The 13,235-nt window shown below is 40.8% G+C and overlaps 1 long non-coding RNA gene across 1 annotated transcript; it reads left to right on the forward strand.

Annotated features, from left to right (window-relative positions):
• Positions 1 to 10,015: 10,015 nt before the first annotated feature.
• LOC108411695 lies at positions 10,016 to 11,139 on the forward strand. The gene is made up of 3 exons (XR_001856586.1): positions 10,016 to 10,225; positions 10,294 to 10,376; positions 10,963 to 11,139. It is a non-coding gene; the product is annotated as an uncharacterized LOC108411695 (long non-coding RNA).
• Positions 11,140 to 13,235: the final 2,096 nt, after the last annotated feature.

Here is a 13,235-nt window from a genome sequence, read left to right on the forward strand (position 1 = left end):
ACTACGGCTCCCCTATGAGGACAAACTTCTTTCGGCCTGGAAACCGAAAATTCACTCTTTTCAGCGAACTGGCTCCAAAAAGGCTGCATGTGCGTGGGATTTTCGTTAGGCTTAAATGTGAATTTCACTGATTTCTAAAACACTCTAGTCATTAAGATGTAGCCATTCTAGAGAAATGACCAAGTCAGAATTTTTCACAACAGTGGTGATAGGAACCAGTCTTCTGAAGCATTTAGTGTTTCTGATATAGAAGCATATCAGTATCAAAATTAAAATGCAGTCTGTAAAACTGTTTTTATATCGCTGCTGTCGGAACAAAACCTTGTATCTCCAAAATGGCGACTTTACAGGAGAAGGGAAAAATCATACATTACTTTTAATGCAAGTCAGAGGAACCAGAATTTTGACCATTTATTTCAGTCCATCCTTCATTAAATATACATAAGATATAAAGGCCAATATGTTTTTTTAAATTATGTCAAAAACTCACATATCAACTGAAAATCAACAAAAATGCCGATACAAGGTTTTGTTCTGATAACAGTGATATGTTTGCATTTAAATTTCCCTGTAATATATGCAATGGTGGGCTCAAAATGAAAATTCATGTAGAATACTGCATTTTTAATTTGCAATAGCATCTTTATTTAAATTAAAATGTATATCCAGAAATGCATATTTATGCTGTATGTGATTTACGCAATAATTGTGTCAAAATGATCATTAAAATGTAATTCATCATTAAAGGCCTTTTTAATCTATAATAATGCATTTAAATTGCATTTTCAAAGACAGGAATTAGGCAAGTAGCACCCTACTATTTGTAGCTAATGTTAACTACAATTTTTTTGTAGCTAATAGCAGTAACCACTACAGTTTTATGAAATGTAGCTAGTAGCTGTAGCACCTAAAATTTTTTGTGTAGTTATAGCGATAATTTTTGCTACAATTTTGTTATACATACTTCAGGCAATTGGCGAAAATTTTGAATCACAGAACGCAGTCATTAACCAGGCTGATGGTGATTGTGAAATCCTAACTGAGCGACAGGTTGAGCACACGGGCAGGTGCTGATCACCCGTTACTAGTAGGATTAGCTCAGGGGGCAGCAACTGAAATGTTAAGAACCTTTCTGTCCTTTCAACAAAAATCAAATCACATCAGGAGCCACATTTTATGTCCGTTCTACCATCTTGGTTGTAAATAAGTCTTGTTTTTATCCTAGTACAGGATAAAATTATAAATGAAAACACAGACTTACTTTGCTCTGCTTTAACCTTTAGCTCAGCCACTTCTCCCGCACCTCAGGAAACCTTTCCATGAGTTTCTTGTAAAATGTCTCTCAACGTTAGACTTTTTATGAAGCTGAAGCTTCTCAGTCACCAGCTGCTTGTTCAAATTATCCCGCTCCACCTTAAATGGTGCCTGAGGTGCCAGATTGTACTGCGGCGCCATTTAAGGTGGAACGGGAGAATTTGATCGAGAAACAGGAGAATGAGAAACTGACTTCTGCCTTGCGAGCTGTTGCAGATTAAGCGTATCAGGAAATCAGCTGAGTGATTATAAATGCAAATAAGTCCACTCATCCCCAAATTGTCCATGTTCATCTTAAATCTTTTTGCCATTTCATTATCTGCAGTGCTGTGTGACCAACCGTTTGCCTGTCAGTCTTCAGCATGAAACGTTAGTGAATGAGCAGTCATACATTAACTCCAACGTTTAAGACCATTTATTGCAAAAACTGTGTTAGAACTGCCATCGTTAATGCTAGCTAATGCCACATTACCAAACAAGGCCCCAATCTGCTGTTTTTATCATCTGGCTGACATGACCCTGTCACACATACACATAAACATGTCATACAAGCCATATTTGTAATATTAATTTAAAAAAAAAAGGAAAGCAGAACATTAGAGACCCCCAAGCTGATTTCAGTTAAGTTATAACACTGTACCAACACAGTATACTGGCTGTTGCCAACTCAACAACATGACAACAAGGTGGTTGTGTGATTTACACAAATAAATATATCTACCACATTTTTAGCCTATGGTCGGCTAACATGTAATTTAACCAGCTGGTTAAAACAGAGACCTCAGCCATATGTTCGATTAAACATTCTTTGTGGGTCATGTAGAAAGACAAAGTAATCATTACAAAGTTATATATTGTTCTGTCTCACTCAATTTTCTAAAGAAAGATTGGCCACAATGTTTTTAGAAAAAGTCTTTACCACTAAGCCTATTTTGGCCCCACCCTAATGTGATGATTGACAGGTTTGGAAGACCATGACAATGAAAATGCAATCTGGTCAATCTGGCATATATGGAAGCAGCTCACTGCCCTCTTTGACACTGACTTGTCAGTTATGTCGAGGTGTGCTTTCCCATCACTTCGCCCCTGGCTTGCTCACCTGGGAGTTTTTACATTCATGTTAAAACTTTGTCTTTTGTGGAATTTTGTGAAGCTGCTTTGTGACAACATCAGTTGTAAAAAGCGCTATATAAATATATTTTACTTGACTTGACTAGAGAAGCATATCTGCCAACTGGAAAACCACGACCACCCGACTCAAACAGTCATAGGCAGCCAAGTCATCTTGTGAGGGAGAAGCTTCTCCTTGCTATGCTGATAACACTCAACTAATGCTTTTTTCCCACCTTCTGACACACAGGTTTCCAGTCGCATCTCAGCATAATAATAATAATAATAATAATAATAATAAATGACAATTGTGTAGTGCTTTTCAAGGACCCAAAGATGCTTACAGATTACAATTAGTTGCACAAGAAACAGCACAGATGATGATCTAACATGAGCTATAATAATTTAGGATAGGGGAAGACTGTACACAAGACAGAACAGATGGGTTTTAAGATTGGATTTAAATGAGGACAGAGAATTAGACTGCTGATTATCAGAATTGAGAGAGTTCCAGAGGCATGAAGCTTCTCTTGAAAATGCACCAAAGCTATGGGGTTTAGAGGAGGGAATGGTAAGCAGACCAGCAGTAAAGATCTTGAACTGAATACTATATTTTATGGGAAGCCAATGGAGTTTTGGAGAACTGGTGTAATGTGGTGATGTGACTGGGAGGAGACGAGCAGCAGCGTTTTGAACTGTCTGGAGTTTACGAAGTGAAGAAAAGCTGATGCCAGCAAGAAGAGAAAGGCAATTATTTTAATGGCTAGATATGAAAGTATGAATGAGAGTTTCAGCAGCTGACTGGGAGAGATGCTCAGATTTTAGTTATATTGTGTAAGTGAAAGAAAGAGATTTCAATGAGAATGAGTACAGCCTTACCACTGTTTAGCATTGGAGAGTTATGTTTCATCTGGTTCCTGATTTCTGAGAGGCACAATTCCAAATTGCCAAGTGGGGGGTTAGTGGGTGAATTTGTCCAAAGATAAATCTGAAGGTTATCTGCATTAGCAAAGAATGTCAAGGTTAAATATCAAATAATCTTGCCAAGAGGGAGCATGTAAATAATCAGGAGGAACGATGCCCAGAGAGAACTGTTTACAATCTGTTAGATAGGAAGTGAACCAGTCAAGAACAGAGCCAACAATACCCAGCTCACTCAGTCTAGAGAGGAACATGGAATGGTTAACTGTGTCAAATGCAGCGCTTAAAACGAGTGGCACAAGAATGCCAATGGCACTAGCATCAGCTGTCACCAGGAGGTCATTAACAACCTTGAGGAGAGCTGTTTCAGGACTATGACATGGCCAAAAACCAGACCGTAAGGGATCTAGAAGATTATTAATTTCCAAGTAATCTTTGAGCTGCAGTGCAACAGCATGCTCAAGGACTTTCAACAAGAATGGAAGATTTGAAATAGGACGAAAGTTATTAAAGTTAGATTGATCAAGGCCAGGTTTTTTAAGGACTGGAGTAACTGCAACAATTTTGTACACCGAGGGAACATGGCCAGAAGATAATGACCAGTTAATGGTAGAAGTGAGATGGGGGACCAGTGCAGACATACAGTATCTCACAAAAGTGAGTACACCGCTCACATTTCTTTTTTTTTTGTCAAAGGTCTTTTTATTATTTTGAATGAGTTATTACATTAAAGAAATAAAATAAAATAAAATAACCCCAAACCCTCCCACTCCCTACTGCACCTATAAATTCTCTTTTAAAAATAAATGCATATATGAACAAATACAAAATGGTAAAAGGTGGCTGTAACAGTCCAAAAAGAGAAAAAAAAAAAGAAGAAAAAAAAAGTAGCAGTAATAACAAACAGTGGTACAATCTTATGCATCAATATCCACAGAGTCCATTTGTTCCACATATGTAATGACAGGCTGCCAGATAGCATAAAATTTTGAACTATCCCCTCTTATTGTGCAGCGGATTTTTTTGAGATTCAAGAAAAACATTAAATCCCTAATCCAGTGGTTAAAAGTAGGCGGGTGTGTGTCTTTCCATTTGAGCAATATCAATCGTCTTGCTAACAAGGTTGTGAAAGCTATCACGGTTTTTGTTGGTTTGCCTATACAAATATCTTGAGATATCACCCCAAATATAGCCCCGAATGGTGAAGGTGGAATAAAAGCTTCTAAAACATTTGAAAGGAAGGAAAATATTGAATGCCAAAATGTCATTAGTTTAGAACAAGACCAATACATATGTGAAAGGGTGGCTATATCCGTTTTACATTTTTCACACATAGGGTCAATATCTGGTATGAATTTTTTCAGCTTTACTTAAGACCAATGTAAACGATGAACAACCTTGAACTGCATCACAGTGTGTCTCAAACATATTGATGAGGAGTGAATTCTATTCAAAGCGTCCTCCCATATTTTTTCAGATATTTGTATGTCTAACTCCTCTTCCCATTGTTGTTTCAGTGAAAGTAGAGATCCAGATTCTTCTGAATTAATTAAAGCATATATTGTACCAATTCTTGGTGAGTTTGCAGATTCTAAAATGATATCTAGAAGATTTTTTGATGGCAAGGTGGGGAATTCAGGGTAATGTGATTAAATAAAACTACGAAGTTGTAAATACCTAAAAAAATGTGAATGTGGGATATTCCCAATTCTGCTCAGCTGTTCAAATTAGCAATGAAAAGATCGTTTATTCTATGAAAGCCCATGTCCCTCCATTTAATGAAAGCTGTATCAGTTACAGAGGGAGTAAACATATTATTACCAATTATAGGTGCTAAACTGGAGGGATTTTTAAGTGAGAATGTATTTCTAAACTGTATCCAGATTTTTATGGAATCTTTCACAATCGGATTAGATGTATAGTTGGATAGTGGCTCAGGCATCGGGATAATTGAGCAAATCAATGCCTGCAGTGAGACAGGACTACATGAATTCCTTTCCAATTGCACCCACTTAGGATCACTCTGTTCATTTGTGGTACTAATCCAATATAATAGAATCCATGCATTACAGGCCCAATAGTAATACAAAAAATTTGGCAAAGATAAACCCCCTTGTGTTCGATGTTTTTGTAGAATACTCAAGCGTGCTCTGGGTCGTTTATTGTGCCAGATGAACTCGACAACCAACTTATTGATATGTCTAAAAAAAGATTTTGTTAAAAATATTGGAATATTTTGAAATAAAAATAAAAATTTTGGTGCCACGTTCATTTTGATTATATTTACCCTACCTCCCAAGGATAAAGGGAGTAGGTTCCACCGTTCAAAATCTTGTTTCATACTAGTTATGAGGGGGGAAAATTGGCATTATAGAGATCTCTAAACTTATGTGTCACCCATATTCCTAAATATTTAAACTTATTAGTGTTTATTTTAAATGGGAACTGATTTAGTATGGCTGCCTTATTTACATTACTTATGGGCATGAGTTCACTCTTTTCAAAATTTATTTTATATCCTGATATTTTACTGAAACTATTTAATGCATTAAGTAATTCTGGTAAACTAGACATTGGATCAGATATATATAAAAGCATATCGTCCGCGTATAAAGAAACCTTATGCTCTAAACCTCCTCTATGTATCCCCTTAATCATATCCTCGCTGCGTAGTAATATAGCTAACGGTTCTATGACCAGTGAGAAGAGGAGGGGCGAGAGGGGACATCCTTGTCTAGTACCTCGCTCTAACTTAAAAAAGGAGGATAAGGTGTTATTTGTACGAATTGCTGCCAGAGGTGATGCATAAAGAACCTCAATCCATCTGATAAATTTTTGACTAAAACCAAATTTTTTCATTGTGTAAAGGAGATAGTCCCACTCCACCCGATCGAATGCTTTCTCAGCGTCTAATAATAATAATATTTCTGTATCTCCTGGTGGGGTGGGACTATAAAGAATATCAAATAACCTGCGTGTATTAAAAAATAATTGTCTATGTTTAATAAATCCAGTTTGATCATCTGATATTACAGAAGGCAAGATTTTTTCTAATCTTTGAGCAAGAATCGTGGCTAATAACTTACAATCTACATTAAGAAGCGAAATTGGACGATAAGAACTACATTCCACAGGATTTTTATCTCTCTTAAGAATTAGCGATATTACCGCCTGACGCATAGTAAGAGGCAACGAGCCAGAGTTATATGATTCTTCATATACAGACAGCAAAAGCGGAGCCAGCTCCCCAGCAAACGTCCTAAAAAATTCGCTGGGGAATCCATCAGGACCTGGACTCTTCCCATTCTGCAAAGATTTTACTGCTGCCAAGAACTCCTCCTTAGTCAGTGGCTCATCAAGCTGATTTGAAGCTACCGCATCAATCATAGGTGTATTAATTTTATCAAAAAACAATTTCAACAAGGGCTCGTCTCCAGGTGATTCAGAAGCATATAATTTTAAATAAAACTTGAAAAAACAATTATTAATCTGTGAATGATCTGTATGTATCTTACCTTGTTCGTCCTTTATTTCGGCAATAGTTTGATTTGCTATTTTTTGACGTAGCTGCTGAGCGAGGCTCCTCCCTGTCTGCTCACCATGCTCATATGTCCTACAACGTAATTTATTGATCATATTTTCAGCATGTTTTGTGGAAAGAAGATTATATTCTGTTTGTGTCAACAATCTCCTTTTATACACTTCAGGGGATGGACATCGGGCCATTATAGCATCTAGTTTCAAAATCTCTTTCGTTAATTCCTCCAGGCGTCTCATTTGATTTTTCCTTACAAAAGATGTGTACGATATTATTTGTCCTCTTAAGTATGCCTTCATTGCTTCCCAAATCAATGAAGGAGACATTCCTGGAGTTGTATTATGTCGTAAGAAAAAATTAATTTCAATTGAAATAAATTTCACAAAATCCTTGTCTGCCAGTAGTAGTGGATTTAGCCGCCAGGGACGGTACTCATTGTGAGTTGTGGGTATTTTTAGATCCATCACCATTGGGGCATGGTCTGATATCACTATGGCCTGATATTCACAACCAGTAACTAGGTGTAAAAGATGCTTGTCTAGAAAAAAATAATCTATTTGGGAGTATGTTTTATGAACCTGTGAGAAGAAGGAGTAACTCCTGGAAGTTGGATTGTGGAAACGCCATATGTCAATAATTTTATAAGTGTCCAAAAAGGTTTTGATTGCCCGAGCAGACTTTGAAAGGGAAAAAGGTGAGGATGGACTACGGTCTAAAGATGAAAAGTTGCAGTTCATGTCTCCTCCCATGATAAGATGATGTGTGTCCATATTAGGCAATCGGGTAAAAAGAGCTGTAAAGAAAGAACTATCATCCCAATTTGGTGCGTACACATTAAGAAGTATCACTGGAGTATTATATAATCTACCTGTTACTAATATATACCTGCCTGTTGGGTCAGCCTCCACATTTGACATAACAAATGGGACTGATTTACTAATAAGTATTGCAGCTCCCCTTGACTTAGAATTAATTGCGGAGAGAACTAGTGATACAGGCAGCTCCGCTGAGTACTTCAGGAAAATAATAGTAATAACAATAAAGTGGCCTATAGATCAAATAAACTTATTATGCAAAGCACTCTGTTATGAGCAAGTCCAACATTAGTCCACTCGTTTTTTTACTTCAGTGAAATTTGTAGCGTCCGAGTAGTCAGTTCCACAACGTGTGCCTTTGCCTTTGGTTACTCACCAATGGAGTGTCAAGTTTCAGCCGTGGCTAGCTATCTACCTGGTCTGTGTCATGTTGGCCCTGACATACGCCTTTGCCTCCGCTGGGTCTTGGAACTCTTTCTCAGTCCCATTATGTGTAATGCGGAGCCTAGCTGGGTAAAACATGCCGAAACGCGTACCTTTCTGCCCACGGAGGATGTTCTTAACTTAGTTGAATGCTGATCTAGCGCGGGCTACACTAGGTGGATAATCAGGGAAGATGAAAATCTTAGTGCCATTATACTGCAGGGAGCCAGCCTCCCTGGCTCGACGAAGAATGTGCACACAGACCTGATAGTAGTGAAGTTGGGCCACAATAGCGCGGGATTTGCCACCCTGCTGCCTCAATTGCAGACCACGGTGCGACCTGTCTACTACAACCTCCTTCTCCAGACGCAGGGCCTCTTTTAGTAACTTAGAAACCGCGGCAGGTGAGCTCGAGCCAGAACCCTCAGTCACATTGAGAATTCGGATGTTCGATCTCCTCATTCGCCCTTCCAGGTCAACGCATTTCTCCTGCAAACCAGCTACATCTTTGCTAAGCTTGTGCACGGTTGTTTGCAGAGTGGTGATATCATCTGAGCATGTAGAGAGGCTGTGCTCCATTCCAGCCACGGTTTGTTTCACACTATCCATGTCTGCATGTAGCGCGGCCACACTGCCTATCACTTCTTCCTTAACGGCACGAAGCTCAGACTTCATTCCTGCAAACTCGTCAGCGAGTACACTTTTCAGCTCAGACCTTAGTAAAGTGGTGATGTCTTCCTTCAAAGAAGAAAGAATCTCGGCTTTCATCTCGGCTTTCATCTCCGCCATCACCGAAGTTTTCACGCGGGGTGTCGCTTGGGTATCGCCTGAGGCGCTAGGCCTGTTAGCAATGTTTCTGCCCGTGTACGTGAATTGACGTAGATTCTTGGCCATTTATTCACGTAATTCACATGAAAAGCAAACGGGTGAATTAAATATACAATCGGACAACTAACCTATGACTTTGTTTAAAAAAAAAAACGCCACAAGCTATATTTTATTAAAAGTTCCCAGCGGAGCTCAAGAAACCCCAACCTACTCCATTGCCTGCTCACCAGCCCAGACTGACACCGCTCACATTTCTGCAAATATTTTATTATATCTTTTCATGGGACAACACTATAGAAATGAAACTTGGATATTAAGTGATACTTTTTTTTAATCCCACAAACACTGAAATTTCACCTCCGCATTCAACCCATACGTGAAATGAAACATCACATATGCACTAGTGAGCAGACTTGCCCTATCCACAGCACCCAGGGAACAATTAGGGATTAGGTGTCTTGCTCAGGGACACCTCAGTGATGGACTGGCGGCACTGGGGATCAAACCAGTAACCTTCTGGTCACAGGGCCAGTTCCCTAACCTCCAGCCCACGACTACCCCAATGGACATAACTTAAAGTAGTCAGCTTGTATAGCAGTATAGATTTACTATTCTCTGAACATAACTTAACACACAGCCATTAATGTCTAAATAGCTGGTAATACAAGTGAGTACACCTCACAGTGAACATGTCCAAATTGTGCCCAGTTGTGTTGTTGTTGCTCCCTGGTGTGATGTGACTCGATAGAGGGCTGTTAAATTTGGTGTTTTGGGTATAATTCTCTCATACTGGCCACTGGACATTCAACATGGCACCGCATGGCAAAGAACTCTCTGAGGATGTGAGAAATAGAATTGTTGCTCTTTACAAAGATGGCTTAGGCTATAAGAAGATTGCAACCCTCAGAGCCTTTGTCTGGCTTTGTCTTGTGAGCCCTGCCAGCCACCGTAGTGAGAGGCACTGTGCTGTTTCCCCACTGCCCTCTCTGAAGCACCATGTGTTTACAATTAGCCATTAGCTTTAGCATATAAGCACAGTGGCACTTTTTGCATGGACAACTTCATTCTGTTTGGAGGTTGACTTGGTTGGGGCTGATGGTTATTTGATGGGTTCTGGTGTGCCAGTTCATGCAGTCCCCCCCTTCTCCAGCACTTCTGGTGTATTAGTGAAGAGCTATTGGAAACAGCATTGAATTATCATAGCCATTTGTGGCTTTGTGGCTCTGCTACATTTATAATGCTCCTGCAATCTCTCCAGGGTGGTGTCTGTATGCAGGTACGTAGTGGGGGCTACATGGGTATTGTGTTTTTAGTATACAGTGGCTAATGTCTGTGTCTATGTAGGTGTATGGTGGGCTGGTGCAATGGCTAACAGGTGGTGAGCCTGTGCGTAGTAGCAGTTAAAGGTATTCTCATGGCTCCTTGAAGTAAGTAGTTGGGCCTGTGAAGCAACAGAGCTCTAGTCGCTACCGCTGTCCCTTTCCTGCATGTAGGTTTGATGTGAGTGTCGCCATTGAACTGTCTAGGTGGCGCATAACCATTCAAACGTGCAAGCTCTGGAAGCAGCTGAATTGCTGTTACCTTTTATGTTTTGGGGGGGGGGTTTGTTTGGTGTGTGTGTGTGTGGTGTGTGGTGTGTGTGTTTTTTTTTTTTTTTTTTTTTTTTTTAAATTGTTTTAATACCTACATAGTAATTTGAGCCACTGCTGTTTTTGTTTTCTGTTTTGTTTATCTGGATCTGTTTTTCTCTTGACTTGCATTGGTTGTTTTTGGTTTGCTTTTGTATGATTGTTTAATATTTGATTATTCCTTGTTGGCTTTTCTTATTTTGGTTTATGGTTTCTTGTTTTCAAAATGTTATCTTTTGACTACTTAAGCTTTTAGGACATTTTCAAAGTAAATTAGTCAAAGCTGAATTAGTTTTGTTTTAGGTAATGTATTGGCTGTGTAGTACCCCCTTTGGATCAAGTGGTCTTGGCATTTTTACATTATAACTGTCTCTTCTTTTTATAGGACACCTGAGTGTTTGTGGTATCCTTCCGGTGGTGGGGTGCTCCTGTGGATGCTCCCCTTCTGTTTGGCACCTTGCTTGTGTGCATGCGTGTGCGTGCGTGTGTGTGTTGGAGATTTTAGGTTTTTGACCAGGCTAGGCCACTTAGTGGGATGCTCAGTCAGTATTTCCCCTTTTTGGAGCTCCTATCTTTAATATATTTATTTTCTTGTTTGGTTTATTAATATTAATCTAATAGTGTTTTATGGACGTAATAAATGTCTCCTCTCAATCCCATGTCTCTGGATGTCCTTCAGGCTTACCTGTGTGCTTAATTGCTCTAGTTTGTTGATTGGGTATTTCCTGGGGTGAAACTCCCCAGGTGGTGTAGTTGGGTTTTTACTTTACTAGTGGTTACACCAACACCCTGAAACTGAGCTATAACATGGTGACCAAGGTCATAAAGTGGTTTTCCAGGACAGGTTCCACTCAGAACAGGCTTTGCCAGGGTCGGCCAAAGTCCACGTGTTCAGTGTCATATCCAGAGGTTGGCTTCAAAAAATGGATGCATGAGTGCTGCCACCATTGCTGCAGAGCTTGAAGTGGGAGGTCAGCCTGTCAGTGCTCAGACCATACACTGTGCAATACATCAAATTGGCTGTCGTCCCAGTAGGAAGCCTCTTCTGAAGCTGATGCACAAGAAAGCCTGGAAACAGTTTGCTGAAGACACAGTACAAGAATATGGATTACTGGAACCATGTGCTGTGGTCTGACGAGACCAAGATAAACTTGTTTGGCTCAGATGGTGTCCAGCATGTGTGGTGGCATCCTGGTGAGTACCAAGAAAACTGAGACATCATGGTCTGGAGCTGCATAAGTGCTGCAGGCACTGGGGAACTGCAGCTCATTGAAGAAAACGTGAATTCCAACATGTACTGTTACTGTGACATTCTGAAGGGATCTTCCCTTCAGAAACTATGCCGCATGGCAGTTTTTTTTAACTCGATAACAATCCCAAATCCCAAACACACCTCCAAGATGAAAACTGCCTTGCTGAAGATAAAGGTGATGGACTGTCTCCAGTCTGAAACCCAGTTGAGCACATGTGGGGCATCTTCAAATGGAAAGAGGAGGAACGTAAGGCGTCTAAATATCCACCAGCTCTGTGACGTCCTCATTGAGTGGAAGAGGATTCCAGTAGCAACCTGTGCAGCTCTGGTGATTTCCATGCCCAAGAGTTAAGGCAGTGCTAGACAGTGCTAGCGCTTGTTCACTTCCGGCGCCGACGCGAGCGGCAGCCTTCCAGCAGCTCCGTGTAGCGGTTCACCTAAAGTGAACTTTTTTCATTCCTTACTTTCCTTGTTCCTCTCTTACTACGTCGTAGTTTGTGTTTTTATGTATCCCATGGATATGGACCGCCAGAATCTGCATAAGGGCTGCAGAAACTTTGTTTACTCGAGGGAGGAACTACTCACGCTGAGAACAAAGAGCCGCGCCGGCGTGATGCACCCCGTTCCAACGGAGCTGAGGCGCAGCTTCAGGGGCTGCAGAGCCGGGGCTAAGCTAAAGGCTAAATAACGGGAGAATTGCTGGAGATACAAGCCTTGTATTCCTGCAGTGGTGATGGGTAACGTGAACTCGCTGGTCAACAAGACGGACGAGCTTGCAGCATTAGTGAGGAACCAGAGGATCTACCGGGAATGCAGTCTCTTCTGCTTTACAGAGACTTGGCTAACCGCTAACATCCCCGACGCTAATGTAAACATCCCCGGATTCGTCACGGTGAGGGCAGACAGAGACTGCGCGCGCAGTGGCAAAGCTAAGGGTGGTGGGCTCGCTATCTTCATTAACAACAGATGGTGTAATCCTGGACATGTGACTGTTAAAGAAACTGTCTGCTGTCGGGATGTTGAACTGCTTGCGGTGAGTTTAAGGCCATATTATATCCCGCGGGAGTTTTCGCACGCCATTGTTGTTTGTGTGTACTTGCCCCCCCGAGCGGACGCGGAGGTGGCGTGTGACGTCATACACGCGACCATCGCTAGGCTTCAGACACAACACCTGGATGCCTTCGTCGTGCTGTCTGGTGACTTCAACAACGTCACACTGGACTCCACACTGACCTCATTCACCCAGTATGTGGACTGTCCCACCAGGAAAAACAGGAAAATTGACCTCCTGTATGCTAACATCAGTGATGCATACACGGCCATCCCTCTGCCCCCACTTGGAAGATCTGACCACAATCTGGTTTTCCTGCAGCCTCGGTACAAACCCTGTGTGATGAGGCAACAAT

The sequence above is a fragment of the Pygocentrus nattereri genome, chromosome 3, assembly GCF_015220715.1.
Source record: "Pygocentrus nattereri isolate fPygNat1 chromosome 3, fPygNat1.pri, whole genome shotgun sequence".
NCBI lineage: Eukaryota > Metazoa > Chordata > Actinopteri > Characiformes > Serrasalmidae > Pygocentrus > Pygocentrus nattereri.